Source organism: Oncorhynchus tshawytscha, unplaced genomic scaffold (assembly GCF_018296145.1).
Source record: "Oncorhynchus tshawytscha isolate Ot180627B unplaced genomic scaffold, Otsh_v2.0 Un_contig_13782_pilon_pilon, whole genome shotgun sequence".
Classification (NCBI taxonomy): Eukaryota; Metazoa; Chordata; class Actinopteri; order Salmoniformes; family Salmonidae; genus Oncorhynchus; species Oncorhynchus tshawytscha.
Genome location: NW_024608504.1, coordinates 1,724 through 20,625, shown reverse-complemented (window position 1 = coordinate 20,625; position 18,902 = coordinate 1,724). Strand labels below are relative to the sequence as shown.

General features: G+C 44.2%; 1 long non-coding RNA gene across 1 annotated transcript in view; it reads right to left on the bottom strand.

Moving 5' to 3' along the window:
• LOC121843574 overlaps nucleotides 1–13,915 on the bottom strand; it is a 47,483-nt gene extending 33,568 nt beyond the window's left edge. Inside the window, exon 1 of the long non-coding RNA XR_006081661.1 lies at nucleotides 13,803–13,915. This is a non-coding gene — a long non-coding RNA (uncharacterized LOC121843574). The remainder of the gene's footprint in view (nucleotides 1–13,802) is intronic.
• Nucleotides 13,916–18,902: the final 4,987 nt, after the last annotated feature.

Here is an 18,902-nt window from a genome sequence, read left to right as displayed (position 1 = left end):
GGAGAAGAGAGGATAGGAGAGGAGAGGAGAGGAGGAGAGGAGAGGAGAGAGAGAGAGGGAGGAGAGGAGAGGAGAGGAGAGAGAGGAGAGAGGAGAGGAGAGGAGAGGAGAGGAGAGGGGAGAGGAGAGGAGAGGAGAGGAGAGGAGAGGAGAGGAGAGGAGAGGAGAGGAGAGGAGGAGGAGAGGAGAGAGAGGAGAGGAGAGGAGAGGAGAGGAGAGGGGAGAGGAGAGGAGAGAAAAGGAGATAGAAGAGGAGAAGGGATAGAGAGGAGAAAAGGAGATAGAAGAGGAGAGAAGAAGAGGAGATAAGTGAGGAGAGGAGAAGAGGGGATAGGAGAGGAGGGAAGAAGGGATAGGTGAGGAGATGAGAAGAGAAGAGGGGATAGGAGAGGAGAGGAGAGGAGAAGAGTGGATAGGAGAGGAGACGAGAGAAGAGGATTAACATCCACATCTCTCTGTGCTGATTGAGAACTGCTCTTTGGAACGAATCCATGCTTCTCCCTACAAGTGGGTCTCGGCCTATTGTTCATGTGTGCTGGGAGAATGGAAGCTCTTTTTTCATTGTTACGTACATCACATACTGTTTAACAACAGCATAACTACATGTAAACAAGCCCCTATTCACACACTTTAATAGTCATTTTCTTCCATGCCCTCATCTAAGTGCACATACAGTGGGGCAAAAAAGTATTTAGTCAGCAACCAATTGTGCAAGTTCTCCCACTTAAAAAGATGAGAGAGGCCTGTAATTTTCATCATAGGTACACTTCAACTATGACAGACAAAATGAGAAAAAAAAATCCAGAAAATCACATTGTAGGATTTTTAATTAATTTATTTGCAAATTATGGTGGAAAATAAGTATTTGGTCAATAACAAAAGTTTATCTCAATACTTTGTTATATACCCTTTGTTGGCAATGACAGAGGTCAAACGTTTTCTGTAAGTCTTCACAAAGTTTCCACACACTGTTGCTGGTATTTTGGCCCATTCCTCCATGCAGATCTCCTATAGAGCAGTGATGTTTTTGGCCTGTTGCTGGGCAACACGGACTTTCAACTTGGAGAACTTGCACAATTTGTGGCTGACTAAATACTTTTTTTTGCCCCACTGTACGGTAGAAAATTAAAAGATTATGTTTTAATACTGTTTATGCATCAAATAGCTTTGATTAGTACTCTCTCATCTGTGTCTGTGTGACTGAGTTGGGCCTCTGGGGCTTAACGCTGGCAATTGATATAAGATGGCCTGGTGATAAAACCCTACTGCCTGATTTTCCATTGAATGATTAGTGTCTGGGAAATGCTGGCATGTCTACCAGGGCCAGGTGAACCATCCCTCCAGTTTCTCTCCCACACGCAGATGAACACTAGACTTGTGAGGAGGACCCAGTGTCCCATGTTGCATTAGTATCTGTGTGTTATGGAGTGGCAAACTGAGAAGATGACCCTGTATAATGATGACCCTGGTTCTCAGCGATCACTTCCGGGTGATTGTGGGTTCTCAGCGATCACTTCCGGGTGATTGTGGGTTCTCAGCAATCACTTCCGGGTGATTGTGGGTTCTCAGCGATCACTTCCGGGTGATTGTGGGTTCTCAGCGATCACTTCCGGGTGATTGTGGGTTCTCAGCGATCACTTCCGGGTGATTGTGGGTTCTCAGCGATCACTTCCGGGTGATTGTGGGTTCTCAGCGATCACTTCCGGGTGATTGTGGGTTCTCAGCGATCACTTCCGGGTGATTGTGGGTTCTCAGCGATCACTTCCGGGTGATTGTGGGTTCTCAGCGATCACTTCCGGGTGATTGTTGACCAGCTACACTAAAGTTTGATCGTCTTGATCTCCTTTTGGTTATTAATATCCCACGACAGGCAAAGACCTTTTTGTTGTCTTAAAGGGGCAGTGCTGTATTTCGAGACAGGCTTGAATAAGATAAGTAGTCAATAGGCAGAGGGGAGCATATATGTCTGATTCTCTTGTAATAATGGTATTGAATAATAAGGCATTTTATTTTGTGAAGTGGTTTCTGGCATCAAACAACTCAACAACATTTCCAGTCACCGTCTTGTCTGAAGGACAAGTGGATTAACGGGTTACGGTCAAAGCTCGGCATGTTTTTTTCTTTCAAAAGTCTCATGGAATGTAAAACTAACATTGAACACCACACGTTGGCTCCTACTGTAGGCTGAATGATAGAACAGCTATTTACATGTTCAAATATTATAGGATGCATTTTCTCCAATGTTTTTCTCCACTCTGATAGGCCACTCTGATAGGCCACTCTGATAGGCCACTCTGATAGGCCACTCTGATAGGCCACTCTGACAGGCCACTCTGATAGGCCACTCTGATAGGCCACTCTGATAGGCCACTCTGATAGGCCACTCTGATAGGCCACTCTGATAGGCCACTCTGACAGGCCACTCTGACAGGCCACTCTGATAGGCCACTCTGATAGGCCACTCTGATAGGTCACTGTCCTGATGGATAGCTACTGGTGATAGGCCACTCTGATATGGCCACTGGTGTCCTGATGGATAGCTACTGGTGTCCTGACTGGTGTCCTGATGGTTACTAGTTACTGGTTGTCTGGTCCTGATGGATTAGTTGTCCTGATGGATAGTTACTGGTGTCCTGATGGATAGCTACTGGTGTCCTGATGGATAGTTACTGGTGTCCTGATGGATAGTTACTGGTGTCCTGATGGATAGTTACTGGTGTCCTGATGTTGTCTGGTAGTTACTGGTGTCCTGATGTTTTCTGGTGTCCTGATGTTGTTTGGTGGGTACTGGTGTCCTGATGGATAGCTACTGGTGTCCTGATGGATAGTTACTGGTGTCCTGATGGATAGTTACTGGTGTCCTGATGGATAGTTACTGGTGTCCTGATGGATAGTTACTGGTGTCCTGATGGATAGTTACTGGTGTCCTGATGTTGTCTGGTGTCCTGATGTTGTCTGGTGTCCCTGATGGATAGTTACTGGTGTCCTGATGTTTGTTACTGGTGTCCTGATGTTGTTACTGGTGTCCTGATGATAGTTACTGGTGTCCTGATGTTGTCTGGTACTGGTGTCCTGATGGACTGGTGTCCTGAGTTGTCTGGTAGTTACTGGTGTCCTGATGGATAGTTACTGGTGTCCTGATGGATAGTTACTGGTGTCCTGATGGATAGTTACTGGTGTCCTGATGTCCTGATGTTGTCTGGTGTCCTGATGTTGTTTGGTAGTTACTGGTGTCCTGATGTTGTCTGGTAGTTACTGGTGTCCTGATGTTGTCTGGTAGTTACTGGTGTCCTGATGTTGTCTGGTAGTTACTGGTGTCCTGATGTTGTCTGGTAGTTACTGGTGTCCTGATGTTGTCTGGTAGTTACTGGTGTCCTGATGTTGTCTGGTAGTTACTGATGTTGTCTGGTAGTTACTGTTATGTTGTCTGGTGGGTGTCCTGATGTTGTCTGGTAGTTACTGGTGTCCTGATGTTGTCTGGTAGTTACTGGTCCTGATGTTGTCTGGTAGTTACTGGTGTCCTGATGTTGTCTGGTAGTTACTGGTGTCCTGATGTTGTCTGGTAGTTACTGGTGTCCTGATGTTGTCTGGTGGGTACTGGTGCTCTAATGGATAGTTACTAGTGTTCTGACAGTGAGTTGTTGGGTTGGAACAACAGGTCCTGATCCAGGATCAGCTAGAGGAAGTTAGGGTGACCCACAACCCCCGGACTGGCTGTGAGACAGGCTGGACTGTATATCCCAAACCTCCCTCCCTTCCATCCTTCCCTTTCATGTTCCTGCCTAGAACACTCTGTTCCCCTAAACAGCAGCAGCAGCTGTTACTACACTACTGTCTGTCTGTCTGTCTGTCTGTCTGTCTGTCTGTCTGTCTGTCTGTCTGTCTGTCTGTCTGTCTGTCTGTCTGTCTGTCTGTCTGTCTGTCTGTCTGTCTGTCTGTCTGTCTGTCTGTCTCTGTCTCTCTGTCTGTCTGGTCTTCCTCTCCCCCAGGCAACCACTACTCAGCCCCCCTGGGAGTCCTTTGTTGTCTGAGGCTGTCCTTGGTGGATGAGTATCTGGTACTCAGGCTGTTTTCTGAGGGCTCTTAGTCCTCTCTCTGTCTGCTCTTCTCCAGGCCCAGTCCATCCCAACCCATTCATAGGTCCCTGGGTTCCCTCACTGGGATGATTGAGTGAGGCTGGTTTGACAGGCTGTGTCTGAGTGGTCCCCACTAAAAGCCCTCTCCTGTCCCACGCAGCTGCTAATGCAGGCCCACTGATATCTGGAGGCTTGGAGTTACTCTCATTCAGACTACATTACCCATAATTCCATTGGGGCCTGTTCTCGCCTCTGAAGCACACAAACCCCATCTTCTCCCATTAACTAAATTTCACCTGTTCGTTTACCTCTGGCCATCAGACATGAAGATAGAACACATGTCCTGGACGGGGGCCAGCTACAGTGGAGAGTTAAGGGTTAAACTGGTACAACTACACATGTAAACAACCAGCTACAGTGGAGAGTTAAGGGTTAAACTGGTACAACTACACATGCAAACAACCAGCTACAGTGGAGAGTTAAGGGTTAAACTGGTACAACTACACATGTAAACGTCCAGAGAGGAAAGCCATCTGTGGGCTGTATTCCTTGAGGTTGGGTTGTGAACAGATAAAGAACAGGGGATTGTTGTACAATACAACAGGAGAACAGGGGATTGTTGTACAATACAACAGGAGAACAGGGGATTGTTGTACAATACAACAGGAGAACAGGGGATTAGTGAACAATACAACAGGAGAACAGAGGATTGTTGTACAATACAACAGGAGAACAGGGGATTGTTGTACAATACAACAGGAGAACAGGGGATTGTTGTACAATACAACAGGAAACGAACAGAGGATTGTTGAACCATCTGTGGGCTGTAACAATACAACAGGAGAACAGGGGATTGTTGAACAGATAAACAGGAGAACAGGGATTGTTGTACAATACAACAGGAGAACAGGGATTGTTGAACAATACAACAGGAGAACAGGGATTGTTGAACAATACAACAGGAGAACAGGGATTGTTGAACAATACAACAGGAGAACAGGGATTGTTGAACAATACAACAGGAGAACAGGGATTGTTGTACAATACAACAGGAGAACAGGGATTGTTGTACAATACAACAGGAGAACAGGGATTGTTGAACAATACAACAGGAGAACAGGGATTGTTGAACAATACAACAGGAGAACAGAGGATTGTTGAACAATACAACAGGAGAACAGAGGATTGTTGTACAATACAACAGGAGAACAGAGGATTGTTGAACAATACAACAGGAGAACAGGGGATTGTTGTACAATACAACAGGAGAACAGGGGATTGTTGTACAATACAACAGGAGAACAGGGGATTGTTGAACAATACAACAGGAGAACAGAGGATTGTTGAACAATACAACAGGAGAACAGGGGATTGTTGTACAATACAACAGGAGAACAGAGGATTGTTGAACAATACAACAGGAGAACAGAGGATTGTTGTACAATACAATAGGAGAACAGGAGAATACAACAGGGATTGTTGAACAATACAACAGGAGAACAGGGATTGTTGTACAATACAACAGGAGAACAGGGATTGTTGAACAATACAACAGGAGAACAGGGATTGTTGTACAATACAACAGGAGAACAGGGATTGTTGTACAATACAACAGGAGAACAGGGATTGTTGTACAATACAACAGGAGAACAGGGATTGTTGAACAATACAACAATACAACAGGAGAACAGGGATTGTTGTACAATACAACAGGAGAACAGGGATTGTTGTACAATACAACAGGAGAACAGGGATTGTTGTACAATACAACAGGAGAACAGGGGATTGTTGAACAATACAACAGGAGAACAGGGGATTGTTGTACAATACAACAGGAGAACAGAGGATTGTTGAACAATACAACAGGAGAACAGAGGATTGTTGTACAATACAACAGGAGAACAGGGGATTGTTGTACAATACAACAGGAGAACAGGGGATTGTTGTACAATACAACAGGAGAACAGGGGATTGTTGTACAATACAACAGGAGAACAGGGGATTGTTGTACAATACAACAGGAGAACAGGGATTGTTGAACAATACAACAGGAGAACAGGGATTGTTGTACAATACAACAGGAGAACAGGGGGATTGTTGTAACAATACAACAGGAGAACAGGGATTGTTGTACAATACAACAGGAGAACAGGGATTGTTGAACAATACAACAGGAGAACAGGGATTGTTGTACAATACAACAGGAGAACAGGGGATTGTTGAACAATACAACAGGAGAACAGGGGATTGTTGTACAATACAACAGGAGAACAGAGGATTGTTGTACAATACAACAGGAGAACAGGGGATTGTTGAACAATACAACAGGAGAACAGGGGATTGTTGAACAATACAACAGGAGAACAGAGGATTGTTGTACAATACAACAGGAGAACAGGGGATTGTTGTACAATACAACAGGAGAACAGAGGATTGTTGAACAATACAACAGGAGAACAGGGGATTGTTGTACAATACAACAGGAGAACAGGGGATTGTTGAACAATACAACAGGAGAACAGAGGATTGTTGTACAATACAACAGGAGAACAGGGATTGTTGAACAATACAACAGGAGAACAGGGGATTGTTGAACAATACAACAGGAGAACAGGGGATTAGTGAACAATACAACAGGAGAACAGAGGATTGTTGAACAATACAACAGGAGAACAGGGGATTGTTGTACAATACAACAGGAGAACAGGGGATTGTTGTACAATACAACAGGAGAACAGGGGATTGTTGTACAATACAACAGGAGAACAGGGGATTGTTGTACAATACAACAGGAGAACAGGGGATTGTTGTACAATACAACAGGAGAACAGGGGATTGTTGAACAATACAACAGGAGAACAGGGGATTGTTGTACAATACAACAGGAGAACAGGGGATTGTTGAACAATACAACAGGAGAACAGGGGATTGTTGTACCAGACAACGACAGAAGAACTGATTATGTTTTCCAAAGCTGGGAACATTTCATGTTTGAAATAAGAGTGAGAGAAAGAGACAGAGACAGAGACAGAGACAGGGACAGTGAGAGAGAGACAGAGAGAGGGACAGTGAGAGAGACAGAGACAGGGACAGTGAGAGAGAGACAGAGAGAGAGAGAGAGTCCTGTACTGTTTTTTCCCCCATAACATGACAGCCATCTCTAACTCCAGCCATTACTAAACAGCCATCACCAACTTCAGCCATCACTAACTCCAACCATCCATTTCAGCCATCACTAACTCCAGCCATCACTAAACAGACATAACTAAACAGCCATCACTAAACAGTCATAACTAAACAGCCATCACTAAACAGTCATAACTAAACAGACATCACTAAACAGACATAACTAAACAGCCATCACTAAATAGTCATCACACAGTCAGTCCACCACACTATAAAAGATGAGGCATCTGTTTTCAATCAATCAGCTTGAGACCACACCACACCGAAAGCTGGCAACACAACACAGAGCAGTTCTGAGGGAATGTCATTCAGGATGTTGTCAACAGCAATAGAAGGACTGAGACAAAGACAAAAGGATGTGAGGGAGAGATAATGCTGATAATATCCCCACGGGCAGGTATTGGAAACCTAGAGAGAAACAGGTACAAGGGGTGACATGCAGACAGTGACAGGAGACCCTGGTCAAGGTCAGGTCAGTAATTAGTGTGCTGGAGCCTGTACCCCCCCCCTCCTCCTCCTCTTCTCGCTCCCCTCTCCTCCTCTCCATTCTCTCCCCTCTCCTCCCCATTCTCTCTCTCCTCCTCCTCCTCCTCTCACTCCCCTCTCCTCTCTCCCCCAACTCCACCTCTCTCACTCCCCTCTCCCTCCTCTCCCCCTCTCCTCCTCTCCACTCTCTCCCCCAACTCCACCTCTCTCACTCCCCTCTCCTCCTCTCCCCCCCCTCTCCTCCTCTCCACTCTCTCCCCCAACTCCACCTCTCTCACTCCCCTCACCCCCTCTCCTCTTCTCCCCCCTCACCTGCTCCTCTCTCTCTCCCCTCTCCTCTCCCCTCTCTCTGTCCTCAGCAGTGTTGCTAATGACTCTGTGGGAGCAACACATGATGTGGAGACTGTCATAGTGGCTGACACAGAGGTCACAGACACTAATAACCATCCACTCCATCCCTTAAAATCAACATAAGATATAGTCGGCCTAGTTGAATCACTATGCACACTGATAGCAAAGAGATAACGGTGGAGGAGAGAGAGAGAGAGAGAGAGAGAGAGAGAGAGAGAGAGGGAGAGATATAAAGAGAGAAAGAGAGAGAGAGAGAGAGAGAGAGAGAGAGAGAGGAGAGATATAAAGAGAGAAAGAGAGAGAGAGAGAGAGAGAGAGAGAGAGAGAGAGAGAGAGAGAATGCAGGACATGTTTAAGAGTAATACTAGTGTATAGGGATCTAATCTAAGAGGAGCCTTCCAGCTGCACCCCTAATCACCATTACAGTCTATAGTCTCATACACTGGGAGGAAGAGAGAGGAGAGGAGTGGGGAGGGGAGGAGAGGAGAGGAGAGGGGAGGGCATTAGGGGAGAGGAGAGGAGATAGCAGAGGAGAGGAGACGAGCAGACAGGAGAGGGGGGGAGAGGAGAGGAGGAGAGGAGAGGGGAGGAGAGGAGAGGAGAGAGAGGAGAGGAGAGGAGGGAGTGGAGGGTGGGAGTGGGAGGAGGAGAGGAGAGGAGAGGAGAGGAGAGGAGAGAGGAGAGGGAGAGGAGGGAGAGGAGAGGAGAGGAGAGGAGAGGAGAGGAGAGGAGAGGAGAGGAGAGGAGAGGAGAGGAGAGAGGAGGAGAGAGGAGAGGAGAGGAGAGGAGAGGAGAGGAGGAGGAGAGAGGAGAGGAGAGGAGAGGAGAGGAGAGGAGGAGAGGAGAGGAGGAGAGGAGAGGAGAGGGGAGAGGAGAGGAGAGGAGAGGAGAGGAGAGGAGAGGAGAGGAGAGGAGAGGAGAGGAGAGGAGAGGAGAGGAGAGGCATCACCACTACAGTATAATAACCTGAGCCAGCACATGGCAGGACAGAGGAGAAGGTTTACATAGACACATTATATAATGTATCCACTGAACTAACAGAGTGGCTGAATAGTTTATTCTCTTCAATTCAACTACTTATGGCATAAATATAATACAAGTGAGAGGATCATTAAAATGATTACTCTAGTCAAACTGTTTGTTTATCCAACGAGCTAATCTTTTCAACAAACAGCTTTTCAGTAACACTCTAACCAAGACATTGACAATCCCCTCCAATGCACAAACCAACACGTCTAACCATCTTACCAATGTTCCGTGAGAAGGGAAAGGATTGAGATGTCTGAGATAATAGATAACATTCAAGATGGAACAGGAAGTCACCTTTCACTGAAAGCTGGAGAGAGAGGAGGAGAGAGAGAGGAGTGAGGAGAAGAGAGTGAGAGAGGAGAGAGGAGGAGAGATGAGGAGAGAGGAGAGAGGAGGAGAGATGAGGAGAGAGGAGAGGAGTGAGGAGGAGAGAGAGAGGAGGTGAGAGGAGAGATGAGGAGAGATGAGGAGAGATGAGGAGAGATGAGGAGAGGAGGAGAGAGGAGATGAGGAGAGATGAGGAGAGAGGAGGAGAGATGAGGAGAGAGGAGGAGAGATGAGGAGAGAGGAGGAGAGATGAGGAGAGAGGAGGAGAGATGAGGAGAGAGGAGGAGAGAGGAGGAGAGAGGAGGAGAGATGAGGAGAGAGGGAGGAGAGATGAGGAGAGAGGAGGAGAGATGAGGAGAGAGGAGGAGAGAGGAGGAGAGATGAGGAGAGAGGAGGAGAGAGGAGGAGAGATGAGGAGAGATGAGTGGGTGATGCGGTTATTATCTGAAGCTGTTTACCTTGTTGCTGTTGTGAGCGTGACCTTGTAGAGACATGACACTGACAAACTGTCTGTCTGCCTGCCTGCCTGCCTGCCTGCCTGCCTGCCTGTCTGTCTGTCTGTGTCTGTATATATATATACAAAGCTATTGGTTCTGTAAGGAAACCAGGCTATTCAGTCTCTCTCTCTCTCTAATACAAAGCTATTGGTTCTGTAAGGAAACCAGGCTATTCAGTCTCTCTCTCCACCAATCCAGAGCTGACTGTATCCTACAGTGTACTGGTCAATAGGTTATACTGACTGTATCCTACAGTGTACTGGTCAATAGGTTCTACTGACTGTATCCTGCAGTGTACTGGTCAATAGGTTATACTGACTGTATCCTACAGTGTACTGGTCAATAGGTTCTACTGACTGTATCCTACAGTGTACTGGTCAATAGGTTCTACTGACTGTATCCTACAGTGTACTGGTCAACAGGTTCTACTGACTGTATCCTACAGTGTACTGGTCAATAGGTTCTACTGACTGTATCCTACAGTGTACTGGTCAATAGGTTATACTGACTGTATCCTACAGTGTACTGGTCAATAGGTTCTACTGACTGTATCCTGCAGTGTACTGGTCAATAGGTTATACTGACTGTATCCTACAGTGTACTGGTCAATAGGTTCTACTGAATATGAAGATACAGTGCATTCCGTAGGTATTCAGACCCCTTGACTTTTTCCACATTTAGTTACATTACAGCCTTATTCTAAAATGGATTGAATTAATGTTTGTCCTCATCAATCTACACACAATACCCCATAATGACAAAGTAAATTTTAGCATATCTAAAAATATATATATAATTTAAATACCTTATTTGAAACCCGATCTAACATCTCTGGAGAGACCTGAAAATAGCTGTGCAGCGACGCTCCCCATCCAACCTGACAGAGCTTGAGAGGATCTGCAGAGAAGAATGGGAGAAACTCCCCAAATACAGGTGTACCAAGCTTGTAGCATCACACCCAAGAAGACTGGAGGCTGTAATCACTGCCAAAGGTGCTTCAACACAGTACTGAGTAAAGGGTCTGAATACTTATGGAAATGTGATATTAACTTTTGTATTTTTTTTACACATTTGCAAACATTTCTAAAAACCTGTTTGCTTTGTCATTATGGGGTATTGTTATGTCATTATGGGGTATTGTGATGTCATTATGGGGTGTTGTGATGTCATTATGGGGTATTGTGATGTCATTATGGGGTATTGTTATGTCATTATGGGGTATTGTGATGTCATTATGGGGTGTTGTGATGTTATTATGGGGTGTTGTGATGTCATTATGGGGTGTTGTGATGTTATTATGGGGTGTTGTGATGTCATTATGGGGTGTTGTGATGTCATTATGGGGTATTGTGATGTCATTATGGGGTATTGTGATGTCATTATGTATTGTGATGTCATTATGGGGTATTGTTATGTCATGATGTCATTATGGGGTGTTGTGATGTCATTATGGATTGTGATGTCATTATGGGGTATTGTGATGTCATTATGGGGTGTTGTTATGTCATTATGGGGTGGTGTGATGTTATTATGGGGTGTTGTGATGTCATTATGGGGTGTTGTGATGTCATTATGGGGTATTGTGATGTCATTATGGGGTATTGTGATGTCATTATGGGGTATTGTGATGTCATTATGGGGGGTATTGTGATGTCATTATGGGGTGTTGTGATGTTATTATGGGGTATTGTGATGTCATTATGGGGTGTTGTTATGTCATTATGGGGTGGTGTGATGTTATTATGGGGTGTTGTGATGTCATTATGGGGTGTTGTGATGTCATTATGATGTCATTATGGGGTATGTCATTATGGGGTGATGTCATTATGGGGTATTGTGATGTCATTATGGGGGTATTGTGATGTCATTATGTGGTGTTGTGATGTTATTATGGGGTATTGTGATGTCATTATGGGGGTATTGTGATGTCATTATGGGGGTATTGTGATGTCATTATGGGGGTATTGTGATGTCATTATGGGGGTGTTGTGATGTCATTATGGGGGTGTTGTGATGTCATTATGGGGTGTTGTGATGTCATTATGGGGTGTTGTGATGTCATTATGGGGTGTTGTGATGTCATTATGGGGTGTTGTGATGTCATTATGGGGGTATTGTGATGTCATTATGGGGTGTTGTGATGTCATTATTATGGGGTGTTGTGATGTCATTATGGGGGTATTGTGATGTCATTATGGGGTGTTGTGATGTCATTATGGGGGTATTGTGATGTCATTATGGGGGTGTGATGTCATTATGGGGGTATTGTCATTATGGGGGTGTTGTGATGTCATTATGGGGGTGTTGTGATGTCATTATGGGGTGTTGTGATGTCATTATGGGGTGTGTGATGTCATTATGGGGTGTTGTGATGTCATTATGGGGTATTGTGATGTCATTATGGGGTGTGATGTCATTATGGGGTATTGTGATGTCATTATGGGGTGTTGTGATTCATTATGGGGTATTGTGATGTCATTATGGGGTGTTGTGATGTCATTATGTCATTATGGGGTGTTGTGATGTCATTATGGGGTGTTGTGATGTCATTATGGGGTGTTGTGATGTCATTATGGGGTGTTGTGATGTCATTATGGGGGTATTGTGATGTCATTATGGGGTGTTGTGATGTCATTATGGGGGTATTGTGATGTCATTATGGGGTGTTGTGATGTCATTATGGGGGTATTGTGATGTCATTATGGGGTGTTGTGATGTCATTATGGGGTGTTGTGACCGTCATTATGGGGGGTATTGTGATGTCATTATGGGGTGTTGTGATGTCATTATGGGGTGTTGTGATGTCATTATGGGGGGTATTGTGTGTAGCTTGATGATGGGTGGGGATAATTTAATACATGTTAAGGATGTAACGTAACAAAATGTGGATAAAGTCAAGTGGTCTGAATCTCTCACTATCACCATCATCCTAGCGAGTACCTATACTTCATCCTCATCACAGTGAGTGCCTGTACCTCACCATCATCACAGTGAGAATCTGTACCTCCTCCTCATCACAGTGAGTAGCTGTACCTCACCATCATCCTCATCACAGTGAGTACCTGTACCTCATCCTCATCACAATGAGTACCTGTACCTCCTCCTCATCACAGTGAGTACCTGTACCTCATCCTCATCACAGTGAGTACCTGTACCCCATCATCACCCTCATCATCACAGTGAGTACCTGTACCTCCTCCTCATCACAGTGAGTACCTGTACCTCATCCTCATCACAGTGAGTACCTGTACCCCATCATCACCCTCATAATCACAGTGAGTACCTGTACCTCACCCTCATCACAGTGAGTACCTGTACCCCATCATCACCCTCATCATCACAGTGAGTACCTGTACCTCACCCTCATCACAGTGAGTACCTGTACCTCACCCTCATCACAGTGAGTACCTGTACCTGTACCTCACCATCACCCTCATCACAGTGAGTACCTGTACCTCATCCTCATCACAGTGAGTACCTGTACCTCACCATCATCCTCATCACAGTGAGTACCTGTACCTCATCCTCATCACAGTGAGTACCTCTACCTCACCATCATCCTCATCACAGTGAGTACCTGTAACTCATCCTCATCACAGTGAGTACCTGTACCTCATCACAGTGAGTACCTGTACCTCACCCTCATCCTCATCACAGTGAGTTCCTGTACCTCATCCTCATCACAGTGAGTTCCTGTACCTCACCCTCATCCTCATCACAGTGAGTACCCGTACCTCCCCCTCATCCTCATCACAGTGAGTACCTGTACCTCACCCTCATCACAGTGAGTACCTGTACCTCATCACAGTGAGTACCTGTACCTCATCCTCATCACAGTGAGTATCTGTACCTTGGCCATCTGTGCCTGGACTCCGCTGGCCTTCAGAGAGGCTACAGCTTTCTGGGCTGCTGTCTGAGTGTCAAAGTCCACAAAGCCATATCCTGCAGAGAGAGAGACACAGAGGATCACATGAACAAGCCATATCCTGCAGAGAGAGAGACACAGAGGTTCACATGAACAAGCCATATCCTGCAGAGAGAGAGACACAGAGGTTCACATGAACAAGCCATATCCTGCAGAGAGAGAGACACAGAGGTTCACATGAACAAGCCACATCCTACAGAGGGAGAGACACATAGGTTCACATGAGCAACAGTCTAAGTGGATTATAGAACCATGTAAAGTGTCTAGACTCAAAACGCATTTCTCCCAATAGTCTGTCCAGCTAAATCCTGTTAAATCCAGGGGAGGAACAGGAAACTACTATTTTGTGTGTTGTTTATGGCTGTCAACGATTTCCTCTGGAACAGGGTGATGCCTGCTCTGTGGTTTTCCTTTTGATCTGTCTAGGAGTTGAACTGTTCAACAGTACATACTAGACTATAAGTGTTCTAGAACGGACTGGGTACATACTAGACTATAAGTGTTCTAGAACATACTGGGTACATACTAGACTATAAGTGTTCTAGAACATACTGGGTACATACTAGACTATATGTGTTCTAGAACATACTAGGTACATACTAGACTATATGTGTTCTAGAACATACTGGGTACATACTAGACTATAAGTGTTCTAGAACGGACTGGGTACATACTAGACTATAAGTGTTCTAGAACATACTGGGTACATACTAGACTATAAGTGTTCTAGAACATACTGGGTACATACTAGACTATAAGTGTTCTAGAACATACTGGGTACATACTAGACTATATGTGTTCTAGAACATACTAGGTACATACTAGACTATATGTGTTCTAGAACATACTGGGTACATACTAGACTATAAGTGTTCTAGAATGGACTGGGTACATACTAGACTATAAGTGTTCTAGAACATACTGGGTACATACTAGACTATAAGTGTTCTAGAACGGACTGGGTACATACTAGACTATAAGTGTTCTAGAACATACTGGGTACATACTAGACTATAAGTGTTCTAGAACATACTGGGTACATACTAGACTATAAGTGTTCTAGAACATACTGGGTACATACTAGTGTTCTATAACATACTGTTCTAGAACATACTGGGTACATACTAGACTATAAGTGTTCTAGAACGGACTGGGTACATACTAGACTATAAGTGTTCTAGAACGGACTGGGTACATACTAGACTATAAGTGTTCTAGAACGGACTGGGTACATACTAGACTATAAGTGTTCTAGAACGGACTGGGTACATACTAGACTATATGTGTTCTAGAACATACTGGGTACATACTAGACTATATGTGTTCTAGAACGGACTGGGTACATACTAGACTATAAGTGTTCTAGAACGGACTGGGTACATACTAGACTATATGTGTTCTAGAACGGACTGGGTACATACTAGACTATAAGTGTTCTAGAACGGACTGGGTACATACTAGACTATAAGTGTTCTAGAACGGACTGGGTACATACTAGACTATAAGTGTTCTAGAACGGACTGGGTACATACTAGACTATAAGTGTTCTAGAACGGACTGGGTACATACTAGACTATAAGTGTTCTAGAACATACTGGGTACATACTAGACTATAAGTGTTCTAGAACGGACTGGGTACATACTAGACTATAAGTGTTCTAGAACATACTGGGTACATACTAGACTATAGGTGTTCTAGAACATACTGGGTACATACTAGACTATAAGTGTTCTAGAACGGACTGGGTACATACTAGACTATAAGTGTTCTAGAACATACTGGGTACATACTAGACTATAGGTGTTCTAGAACATACTGGGTACATACTAGACTATACGTGTTCTAGAACGGACTGGGTACATACTAGACTATAAGTGTTCTAGAACATACTGGGTACATACTAGACTATAAGTGTTCTAGAACGGACTGGGTACATACTAGAATATAAGTGTTCTAGAATGGACTGGGTACATACTAGACTATAAGTGTTCTAGAACATACTGGGTACATACTAGACTATAAGTGTTCTAGAACGTACTGGGTACATACTAGACTATAAGTGTTCTAGAACGGACTGGGTACATACTAGACTATATGTGTTCTAGAACATACTGGGTACATACTAGACTATATGTGTTCTAGAACATACTGGGTACATACTAGACTATATGTGTTCTAGAACATACTGGGTACATACTAGACTATATGTGTTCTAGAACGTACTGGGTACATACTAGACTATATGTGTTCTAGAACATACTGGGTACATACTAGACTATATGTGTTCTAGAACATACTGGGTACATACTAGACTATATGTGTTCTAGAACATACTGGGTACATACTAGACTGTATGTGTTCTAGAACGTACTGGGTACATACTAGACTATATGTGTTCTAGAACATACTGGGTACATACTAGACTGTATGTGTTCTAGAACGTACTGGGTACATACTAGACTATATGTGTTCTAGAACATACTGGGTACATACTGGGTACATACTAGACTATATGTGTTCTAGAACATACTGGGTACATACTAGACTTTGTGTTCTAGAACAGTCACTGGGTACATACTAGACTATACTCTAGTGTTCTAGAACAGTCATCATGGGTACATACTAGACTGTGTTTCTAGCAGGCAGTCATCGTGTCTGCACTACAGTACATGCTAGACTCTAGACTGTGTTTCTAGCAGCTACAGTGAGTGTTTCTAGCAGGCAGTCATCATGTCTACAATACAGTACCTGCTGGACTCTAGACTGTGTTTCTAGCAGGCAGTCATCATGTCTACAATACAGTACATACTAGACTGTGTTTCTAGCAGGCAGTCATCGTGTCTACAATACAGTACATACTAGACTCTAGTGTGTTTTTAGCAGGCAGTCATGTCTACAATACAGTACATACTAGACTCTAGTGTGTTTTAGAAGTCATCATGTCTACAATACGTACATACTAGACTCTAGTGTGTTTTAGCAGGCAGTCATCATGTCTACAATACAGTACATAGACTCTATGTGTGTTTTTAGCAGGCAGTCATCATGTCTGCAATACAGTACATACTAGACTCTAGTGTGTTTTTAGCAGGCAGTCATCATGTCTACAATACAGTACATACTAGACTCTAGTGTGTTTTTAGCAGGCAGTCATCGTGTCTACAATACAGTACATATTAGACTCTAGAATGTGTTTTTAGCAGGCAGTCATCATGTCTACAATACAGTACATACTAGACTCTAGTGTGTTTTTAGCAGGCAGTCATCATGTCTACAATACAGTACATACTAGACTCTAGTGTGTTTTTAGCAGGCAGTCATCATGTCTACAATACAGTACATATTAGACTCTAGAGTGTGTTTCTATCAGGCAGTCATCGTGTCTACACTACAGTACATATTAGACATACTAGACTCTAGAGTGTGCAGCTGTTTTAGATTGTGCCTGCAACTGTTTAATAGCTTGGTGTATTTCAGAGGGTTGGTCCATATGTTCCTGACATCCTCCTCATTGCAGAGGAGACACACAGATGTTTCCATAGATGTGTCACAGGTCCAGTGAGAACTAAGATCTCTCAGTACTTCTGCCAACTCGTTCCTCTCACTATCATCATCATGCTATGTTGGAGGGACTGACTAAAGCACTTGGAGATCTGGGGTCTGGTGCTGTTGGAACTATAGTTTCACTGTAGTCTCCTGCAGATTGTTTTCACTATGAGGACTAGAGCAGGTCTTCCTGGCTGTGTCTGACTCTAACGCTGTTTCTCTGTGTGGACTGGAGTGTGTTTCACAGATCAGACTGTTTCCATTATGATATGAGGACTGAAGCAGTCAGACTTCTTATCCTCTCTGGCTGTCTCAATCTCTAACTCTCAGTCTCTAACTCTGTCTCAGTATCTAACTCTGTCTCAGTCTCTAACTCTGTCTCAGTCTCTAACTCTGTCTCAGTATCTAACTCTGTCTCAGTCTCTAACTCTGTCTCAGTATCTAACTCTGTCTCAATCTCTAACTCTCAGTCTCTAACTCTCAGTCTCTAACTCTGTCTCAGTCTCTAACTCTGTCTCAGTCTCTAACTCGGTCTCAGTCTCTAACTCTGTCTCAGTCTCTAACTCTGTCTCAGTCTCTAACTCTGTCTCAGTCTCTAACTCTGTCTCAGTCTCTAACTCTGTCTCAGTCTCTGTCTCAGTCTCTAACTCTGTCTCAGTCTCTAACTCTGTCTCAGTCTCTAACTCTGTCTCAGTCTCTAACTCTGTCTCAGTCTCTAACTCTGTCTCAGTCTCTAACTCTGTCTCAGTCTCTAACTCTGTCTCAGTCTCTAACTCTGTCTCAGTCTCTAACTCTGTCTCAGTCTCTAACTCTGTCTCAGTCTCTAAATCTGTCTCAGTCTCTAACTCTGTCTCAGTCTCTAAATCTGTCTCAGTCTCTAAATCTGTCTCAGTCTCTAAATCTGTCTCAGTCTCTAAATCTGTCTCAGTCTCTAGTCTCTAACTCTGTCTCAGTCTCTAAATCTGTCTCAGTCTCTAACTCTGTCTCAGTCTCTAACTCTGTCTCAGTCTCTAACTCTAACTCTGTCTCAGTCTCTAACTCTGTCTCAGTCTCTAAAATCTGTCTCAGTCTCTAACTGTCTCAGTCTCTAACTCTGTCTCAGTCTCTAACTCTGTCTCAGTCTCTAAATCTGTCTCAGTCTCTAAATCTGTCTCAGTCTCTAACTCTGTCTCAGTCTCTAACTCTGTCTCAGTCTCTAAATCTGTCTCAGTCTCTAACTCTGTCTCAGTCTCTAAATCTGTCTCAGTCTCTAAATCTGTCTCAGTCTCTAAATCTGTCTCAGTCTCTAAATCTGTCTCAGTCTCTAACTCCAGCTCAGTCTCTAACTCCAGCTCAGTCTCTAACTCCAGCTCAGTCTCTAACTCCAGCTCAGTCTCTAACTCCAGCTCAGTCTCTAACTCACAATCAGTCTTTAACTCAGTCTCTATCTCTCAGGCTCTACAGTGCCTTGCAAAAGTATTCGTCCCCTTTGGCATTTC